This window comes from Schistocerca americana, chromosome X, assembly GCF_021461395.2.
Source record: "Schistocerca americana isolate TAMUIC-IGC-003095 chromosome X, iqSchAmer2.1, whole genome shotgun sequence".
Taxonomy (NCBI): domain Eukaryota; kingdom Metazoa; phylum Arthropoda; class Insecta; order Orthoptera; family Acrididae; genus Schistocerca; species Schistocerca americana.
Window position 1 is genome coordinate 206,406,266 of NC_060130.1, and position 9,672 is coordinate 206,415,937.

The 9,672-nt window shown below is 41.6% G+C and overlaps 1 non-coding gene across 1 annotated transcript; it reads right to left on the reverse strand.

The window, feature by feature from the left end:
- Positions 1-1,936: 1,936 nt before the first annotated feature.
- On the reverse strand, positions 1,937-2,010 carry Trnat-ggu. The gene has a single exon. It is a non-coding gene; the product is annotated as a tRNA-Thr (tRNA).
- Between the last annotated feature and the right edge of the window lie 7,662 nt (positions 2,011-9,672).

A 9,672-nucleotide genomic window follows, 5' to 3' on the forward strand; every position in this document is an offset into this window, starting at 1 on the left:
AATTTATATTGATCTTTGACTCTGAAACTACAGTACATTTCAGTTGTTCCTGGAGTTAACAGGATATATTGTACATCATCAGCTGCACATCTCTATATCTGAAAAGCATACCATCTCTACGAAAACTATTTAACACCTCATAGTAAACAACAGTGCGCGTGCGAGTCTGAGTAACCAGCGCGTATGTCTGCCATGCGGAAGGCTCGAATTAAATTCCCGTTCGTACCAGGGATGTTCCTTGGTGGAAAGACACGAACAGGATCCTCTCATCCTCTTGACGCCAAGAAAGGAGAAGTATTGGCTCCAAGGTATGGAAAGCTGGCAAGGGCTGGGAAAGCGTTGTGTTGACTCCATCTCCCTATATACTGCATCCAAATGACACCAGTGGCAAAGGACGATACAGCATCACCTCGGCATCGTATTTCACGGCCGGAATGAGGAGTTTGAAGCAAGCAGTTATCAGTTAGCAGTTTGTTTTACTCCTGCTTGGTAAATAAAACACCTCTTGAGATGTTGTGCCTAGTTTCTGTGGCATATATCCTTCCTGCTGTTGCTCACGTTCTTCGTAGTGCTTTGTTCGAAGTGTGTATATGAAGTAGGTGGCAAGCGAGCGGTAAGTGGACCGGAGGCACAGGGAATACCTGTCCAGACCTGCGTCCGCTGCAACAGTGTTTGCACAAGGTAACAGGGAGGGGTTCGATTAAGAGTTAATAACGGAAGCGGCTTATATATATTCCGCGAGCCTGGCAAAACTTCCTTCATTACCAAGCGGCGTAATGCGTGGACTACCTCAAGCGCGAGCCAGGGCAGGGCTGCTGCGTGTTCGTGGAACGCATAGAAGCAGCCCAGGCTAGCGAAAAAGGCCTTAAAAAAGTGAACGCAGATACGCAGCGAACAAATGTAGTTCGTTCCCCCATTTTCCTTGCTCCGTCTACGATGTCCTGCAGATTTCTCTGACATTACACGTATATTTGAGCGGCTTTGCCTTGTAAAATAAAAAAATGACTTAAATAGCATTTCATATTGTCGAATAACAAACTTTTGAAGTATTCTGCGTGAAATTTCTCTTTTATTATTTAAACGGCCGATATTAACATACATAGTCGGACAAACATAACGCGATTTTCATTGTTGTCTCGTAACCGATGCCACATGTCTATGGTAGATTTCACAAACGAATATTTCAAGAAAGTTGTTAGTATTGGTAGTATTATTTATGGAATGGATTTAATACATATTAGCGATAAAAAAAGAAACGTTAAGAATTTAGGCAATATTTTCAAAATAAAGTAAAAATTTTCTCTTAACCACAGTGGCTATTTTTATCAAGACGGTGACAGTAAAATGGTTCAAATGGCTCTGAGCACTATGGGACTCAACTGCTGAGGTCATTAGTCCCCTAGAACTTAGAACTAGTTAAACCTAACTAACCTAAGGACATCACACACATCCATGCCCGAGGCAGGATTCGAACCTGCGACCGTAGCGGTCTTGCGGTTCCAGACTGCAGCGCCTTTAACCGCACGGCCACTTCGGCCGACGGTGACAGTAAAATAAAAAGGAGAACTTGAAAGTAAAGTCCGACTACTGTCTTATCAACAGCATTTTTACTTCCCTAATGTACATTTAGAAATCACTAATTCAACTTCAGGGTTTCAGCTGTCAAGTAGGAATCTCCATTGCGATGTGAAGTTGCTATAAACACCTATCGCCAATTCTGCTGATTTCTCAGGCATATGGCACCACAGAGATGTAGCTCCAACGTGTTATTTACACTGCTGTATCAACAATATATAAAATCAAACCATCCACGTAAACATTAACTGTAAGACTGACGCGGGACTATACACTTATATGGACGAAATCAGAATTACATTAATACCGTTAGCTGCGCACGGGCGTTGATATAGATCAACGGGGACAGGTGAAAAATGTGTGCCCCGACCGGGACTCGAACCCGGGATTTCTGCTTACCTGGCAAACGCTCTATCCATCTGAGCCACCGAGGGCACAAATTATAGTGGGACTGCGGGGACTATCTCGCGCGCGCCTCCCGCGAGTCTCACCTTCTCACCTTGCATGTCCACACACTACATACGTAGTGTCCCAACCCCAACCCACTCATTACTCGTGGAAGACATTCTTCCAAGTCCCGTAAGAGTTCGGGGAATATGTGTGCATCCGCACATAAGAAGAAGGTTATGGCCGGTATCGCCAGAACTATATATGTACTTATATGGATATGGTGTCTGTTCTTTCGGGCATGTCCGAAAGAACAGACACCACTCTATTAATCAATGCCAAACCGAATAAGTGCTTGAATAAGGACCAGTGCTGGCTCAACGAATTATTAACATGCTCAGTTTGTGAAGCTCTTTATCTTGAATAAGTAACAGAACTTTTCTAAAATTGTAATCATTTGTTTGTCTGCACATATGCATCACAGTTACCGGTTTGCGTCCCATTCGGATAATTCTTTCGTAGTGGGTCTTTTTTTTTTGGCTTAGAGTGTACATGCAATTTTGCAAAGTTAAAAGGCACCTCAGATGTCAGGAACTATCGTCATGTCTCGTGAATGAAAAACATAAATTTGGCACAACGTTTTACTGAGTCATTGCACCGCAGTGAGGAGAGGAAACTATGACGCTTACCGCCATGCCGCCTCTGCCACATACCATACGAAGACTTTCAGTATGTAAATGTAGACAACAAAGTCTGTAGCTTTAGATGATTTGGAAACCTGGGAACCGAAAGTGCAGATTGGTTGAGGGTCTTGTGGCCACTTGTTTACGTGTAGCGTGTCTGTTTTCACCACGGGATCTTCGTTTATTTGATGATGTTTTTCTGACGTTTCGACAGCAAAAGTGGCTGACTTTGTCAAAGATTCACCCTCCACTGCTGGTGGTGGGCTGGAGTAGAGTTCGAATGTGGAGATTATATGTATAAGGGTCTTGTTTTCGTTTGAGGGTGTTACTGTGGCGTATATGTAACGGAGCGCGATTCCGATGCGGGTATATAACCACTAACATGTAGACGAGAGGTAAGTGTTGCATTTGTATCTGTCCAAGGTGTGTTCAGTAAAGACGGTGATGTGAAATGTGACGACGCTATTATCAAATATGACCAAACAGGACAAACGTGTTGTTATTCTTTTCTTCGCTATAGAAAGTCAAATATCGTTAGACATCCATCGGAGAATAAAGAACGTTTACGGGGCAGCATGTCTGTCGAAAATCGTCATTGTAGAATGGTGTGCCAATTCCGTGCTGGCCATGATTCGACATAGGACGCCGGGCGATCTGCGAAGGAGGGAGAGGTTACACCAACTCATGTGAGAGACACTGGAGCACCCGCCCTATAGTCCTTATCTCTCCCATGCGATAATCACGCCTTCGGTGCTTTAAAAAACTCCTTGAAGTGTCCACGATTGCTGTCGGACGAGGATGTGTAGTAGGCAGTTCCGGACTTCTTCACTGAACAGGGGACTGTTTCACCAAACGGGTATCTTCAAACTAGTGCGTCGGTGGTGTGGTTTCCTCAACGCTCACGGCGATTTTACCTGGTTAAAATTCCGATTCCGGACTGTACGGCCTTAGAACAGAATCTTTTTGATCGTTCCTTATAATTGTCGTGCCAACATCTGAGGACCTTTCCCTGGTGATTACCATTTCGGCTCTCCCCTATTTTCTTGTAACGGCTATTCGTTGCAGGAGGGAAATAAAGCATCCATCAATCTTTTAGCTTTCTTCTTTCTTCCAGAATGAGATTTTCACTCTGCAGCGGAGTGTGCGCTGATATGAAACTTCCTTATATATCACTCCGCTGCAGAGTGAAAATCTCATTCTGGAAACATCCCCCAGGCTGTGACTGAGCCATGTCTCCGCAATATCCTTTCTTTCAGGAGTGCTAGTTCTGCAAGGTTCACAGGAGAGCTTCTGTAAAGTTTGGAAGGTAGGAGGCGAGGTACTGGCAGAAGTACAGCTGTGAGGACGGGGCGTGAGTCGGGCTTGGGTAGCTCAGTTGATGCCGGCACGGTAGCTCAGTGTGTTCGGTGAGAGGGCTGCGCGCTCTCTGTAATAAAAAAAACTGAGTCAAAGAATCAACGATGTACTTGAACGGGTGTCTTGTGATGTCCGCCCAGACCAAACGCAACGAACAATATCGAACAAAATGAATTAAAAAGAAAAAAAATTAGTAGAGCTGTCAGGCAGTACACAAAGCTGAAGTGGAAAAAGGAATAATATTTTTCTTCGTGTTGGGCAGATGCATTTTAATCCATAACCACAACTTTCATAGCGCCAAATTTTATCCGATTTCATTGGCAGTCGGCCTAGTTCTTCAGTTGACTGAGACTGATAGGATTTGTTTCAGATTATTTTCATGCGTGTCTTCATCTCGTCTAGTGTACGGCTTAAATTTTTCAGACAGTCTGTAGTTTATTTCAACAAGTGAGTGCCGATATTTAGCTTATTTCAGTGCAATTATTTCATTCTATTGGGATACATTCGCTTTTCTTTCCGTGTAAAGAAACGTTGAAGCTCTATCTCGTGCTTTTTAGGGGATTGAACCACAGTACACGGAAGATATATCACGTGAAAATGGATTGAATGTAATACCTAATAGCTGTTCACACGAGTAGATATCGTTTAATCGTGTAGACTATTGTCGTTACTTATTACTACCACTGTTATAAAAATTTATGTCGAAAATTGTTTCGCGAGGAATTCCCAACATTTTTTGAACAGTAATTACTTCAGTTGAAAGTACCTTTTGAAAAGCTGTCTGAGCTTTCTTGTTACGAAAGTGGATCTCAGAACATCAAAGGAGGCACGCCGGGGTCATGAGGAATTATGTTCTTGGTGCGCTAAGAAGGAACGCTGTAAAGGAAAGTTATGGGCTTTCTTTGTGTTGGGCCAGCTCTGGAATTCCGTGGGAAAGTGTTAAGTTCTGAAAGCAGATTAGCTGTCGGCCAACCGCTGCCGCTCCTTGGTCCATCTCCAGAACGACGGCTGCTCACAACCGGGGCGGCTCACAGTAACTAGCTTTCTTCCACCTGGCGCGCGTTCTAGGCCGCAGGTTCTTGACAGCGTCACTCTTATTAAACGTGACACGAATTATATTCACGTTTTCGTTTCGAATCAGCACATGTGAACGCCACGCACAGGAGAAAAACTTGCAGCTGAAAACAAGTCTGTTTGCACTTTTTAACTCTCCATTGCTAAAAACCTCAATAACTGACAGAATATTAACAAAATCCCTTGTGTGTATTGTGCTGGTTAAAAGTGCAACAATATAGTGAAGAATTAGGCGAGAGAAAATAAGAAAATAAAATTAACGGTTATAGGAAATAATATCGATTAATTTGAAGCGATTATGACCATTAAGCGACCGTGACTGTTTCAGAAATATGAAAAGGTTTTCAAATATCGCTACCAGTCAAAAAATTTGTTCACTACTAAATAATTTATTCATCGACATGTTTCGGTGTACTACCTCATCATCAGACTGAAGTGGCATTACAAAACATTTAACGTAAGTGCATACAGATATTAAAGTTTCTTTACATGGCTACTGTGATCGTCTTTGTTCTTGTGACGTGGCAATCATCTTGTGATGTGCTGAGGTATCGCTATTTCCATGGTTCTATTGTACTTTTTTACCATTGTTCACAAACTTCACAAGCGTGACTTTTAAACGCGCTAATAGAAAACAAATCAGCAGACTGCTGTGTTGTTTTGTGTTAGCGTGTCTTAAAGTCACCCTTGTGAAGTTTGTGAACAACGGTGATGCAGTCCAAGGGAGCCTTGGAAATAGCGATACTTCAGCACATTACAAAAAGACTACCACGCAACAGGACCAAAGATGATCACATCAGTCATGTAAAGAAACCTTAACATCTGTATACACTTGCGTTAAATGTTTTTGTGATGCTGCTATAGTATGATGATGTGGTATCACCTCGAAATATGTCGCTAAATGAATAACTTAGTGCCGACCGGAGTGGCCGTGCGATTCTGGGCGCTGCAGTCTGGAACCGCGTGACCGCTACGGTCGCAGGTTCGAATCCTGCCTCGGGCATGGATGTGAATGATGTCCTTAGGTTAGTTAAGTTTAAGTAGTTCTTCGTTCTAGGGGACTGATGACCACAGCACTTAAGTCCCATAGTGCTCAGAGCCATATGAACCATTTTTTGAAATAATTTAGTAGTAAACAAATTTTGTGATGGTAGCGGTATTTGAAAATCTTTTGTTTTCATAATGTCGATTAACCAATCGAGTAATATTTCAGACAATGATGACAAGTCATATAGCTCAGTCTTTCACAACCGAAGTTTTGACATGATTTGTAGGGCATAGATTGTGAATGTTGTCATTATTTTCTGCCTGTTGTTTCGTATTCCACTGTGGTAGGTTGCTTCAGATGGTGCATAGACAACTGTTCGAATCTGGGATGTTTACTGCTTCACGATTGATGACTTCCAACGCTTCACTGACAGAAATAACAGTAAATTACATGTCAGATACCTTCTGTAGTTCCTTCAATAATGTTTTAATTCTCAAAAACCCACTAATGTTTTTGTAAATGATTCTCCTTATAAGCGTAAGACTTACTTATTGGTTGTCTATTGTTATCAATGCCCCCCCCCTCCCGCATAGCTAGATAAAGTAACTCGGCACTTTTATACAAACTTCTTGTGTTCTATGTGCAGAAAAAAAATATCTCGATATATCTCTCCTATGATGATGCGGATCTATTGCTTAATCAAACGGCCTTTTTTTCTTAAAATTAATTTCAAAATTTTTCTTAAAAGACGTAAGGTTATACAGATAAAACGTGCTAACGCATCTATTGTTTGCCAATTACAGTTACTAAGTTTCATTTCACATGTTGTACAACATAGTCCGCATATTCTTTTACGAGTTTCATATCGAAAAAGCCTACATCAATAATAAAATTATGTCGCAGATTAGAAATGTGGAATAAAACATGAGACTGTGGGGGTTTCTGTTATGCACCACTATTTCGAGCCACACTAAGTTCTTTTGTTAGTTGCATTCAATATGTTACAATGTACTACTTGGTTTAGTATTGCTTGTCATAGTCATTAGCAGACTGCTGATGAAGACTATAATTCGGTTACCAAATTTGCGTGTCATGTTATAGGTGAGTACAACATTAATCATACCTCTTTGTCACGTTTAAGCTGGCTAATAGCTAATGATGGGTTTCGTGGATTTTGCGAGAATTGTAGATGGAGATTACTCCGTTTGTGCTATGAAATGGAGCGCTGCAGGGACCTTTTGGATAATTCGCGTGAACACTGCACAGAGGGAACAGCTATGCTGTGGTGGAATATACAGGACTAGGAAGTATCTATTTATAACCCGGTCAGACGAACCCCTCTGCAGATCCGATCAGTACCGATCTCTAGCACTCCCCAGAGACAGGTCTCGGTTTTCTAGATTAGACACGACAGAGGAGAACATACATTCTTGTAGGTCAGATTGAGAAAACGCCAACCCTGTGTTGGTTAGTAGCCGTGCCCTTCGAATTTCTTTTAGTTATTACAGTTCATGCATTCTACATATTTCTCGCAATGCACAGTTTGTCAAAGTCAAATGTTAGCACCAGGAAAATCATCAGTCCAAAACGAAATACGTTCCAGAAAGACATGCTACCGCGCGAGGCAGCGCAATGGTTAGCACACTGGACTCGCATTCGGGAGGACGACGGTTCAAACCCGCGTCCGGTCATCCAGATTTAGGTTTTCCGTGATTTCCCTAAATCGCTTTAGGTAAATGCCAGGATGGTTCCTTTAGAAGGGCACGGCCGGCTCCCTTTCCCATCTTTCCCTATTCCGATGAGACCGATGACCTCGCTGTTTTGTCCCGTATCCAAAATCAACCAAGCAACCAAAGACAGTCTCCATGCCAATATGAAAGTGGCGTATGTATTGGGGTGAAGAAATCAGGGATATCTAGGTTGATAAATACCGACGAGTAACAGAATATACAAGGGTAAGATAAAAAAAATTTTGGTGTGTCAATCAAAGACTGTCTTCGAGTCAAAAATTAACACCTCAATTTTCAGACGAAGCCTGTTTTCAGCTCATTTCGATTAGAAACCAGGGAACGTTGCTACAGATAATGAGCTTCACTGGAATACTATTACCAAGACTGCGCATTTATTCTACTTTTCCTATCAGTCAGGAACAAATGCGGACGAAAGCTAAAGCCTACGATTCACTGATCGACAGTTTAACACATTAGAGATTCGTAACTGCGAAAGAGTGATAGAAAGCGAGTAAAATGTCACAAACGACAAATATACAGTCTGTGATTAAGGGATGACAAGTAGACTAAAAAAATAAACTTTGTTTGTAGACACCAGTCACAGCAACGAATTCTGAATAAATGACGTTAATTATGACATTTTAGACGTTGAATTAACATTGTTACACTTGACATGTATCATAGACGTGGAAAATAGTTAATCTGACGGTCTGCTGCCATTTACAGCATGTATGATACAATAATCGAACTAAGAACGCTGCCATCTGTGGCAATTACAAGCAAAAGCAGCATAAGGCAGGCGTTGATTTTATTTCACATTTTGAAACTTTGTGCAATAGTAGCTAAAGTAATACTCATCTTCAGCAAGTACATATTCCTAATTCGTTAATTTCATTGCATTCCATACCAAATGCTATATAGTCTCCAACGAATTTTACAGATGCGGGATGGAATTTGATGTTGAAACAGTACATACGAGGTGCGGCTAGAAAAAAACCGGACTGATGCTGGAAAAAACATTTATTTACAATTATTTACAATTTCATGTTATCTCCTTCAATGTGCTCTCCTCCTCGGTCTCTACACCACTCCATACGAATTTTCCACTGTTCATAGCAATGCTGCAGATCATTTTCGGTAAGTCCATACATTACTTCCGTCGCTTTTTTTTTTTACTGCTTCAACAGTCTCAAATCTAGTTCCTTTCAAAGCTGACTTGACTTTAGGGAAAAGAAAAAAGTCACAGGGGGCCAAATCAGGTGAGTAGGGTGGATGATCTAAGATGGGAATGTTGTGTTTTGCCAAAAACGTCTTCACTGACAACGCACTGTGAGCTGGGGCATTGTCTTGGTGAGGGATCCATGACTTTTTTCTCCACAAATCGTTCCGTTTTCTCCGTACTCGCTCACGTAGGGTAGCCAGGACGCTAATGTAGTAATGCTGATTCACTGTTTGTCCCTCTGGTACCCAATCAATGTGCACAATCCCTTTGATGTCAAAAAAAACAATCATCATTGCCTTGAATTTCGATTTTGACATTCGTGCTTTTTTTTGTCGTGGAGAACCAGGAGTTTTCCAATGCATCGATTGGCGTTTAGTTTCGGGATCGTAAGTAAAAAACCACGATTCATCGCAAGTAATAACATTTTGTAAGAAGGTGGGATCACTTTCAATGTTTTCCAGGATGTCAGAACAAATCATTCTTCCGCGTTCCTTCTGTTCAATTGTGAGACACTTTGGAACCATTTTTGAACACACTTTGTTCATGTTGAAACTTTCATGAAAAATCTGCCTAGCACTTTCCTTGTCAACCCCTGTTAACTCAGACACTGCTCTGATTGTTAAACGGCGATCTTGTTTTACAAGTTTACCGATTTTT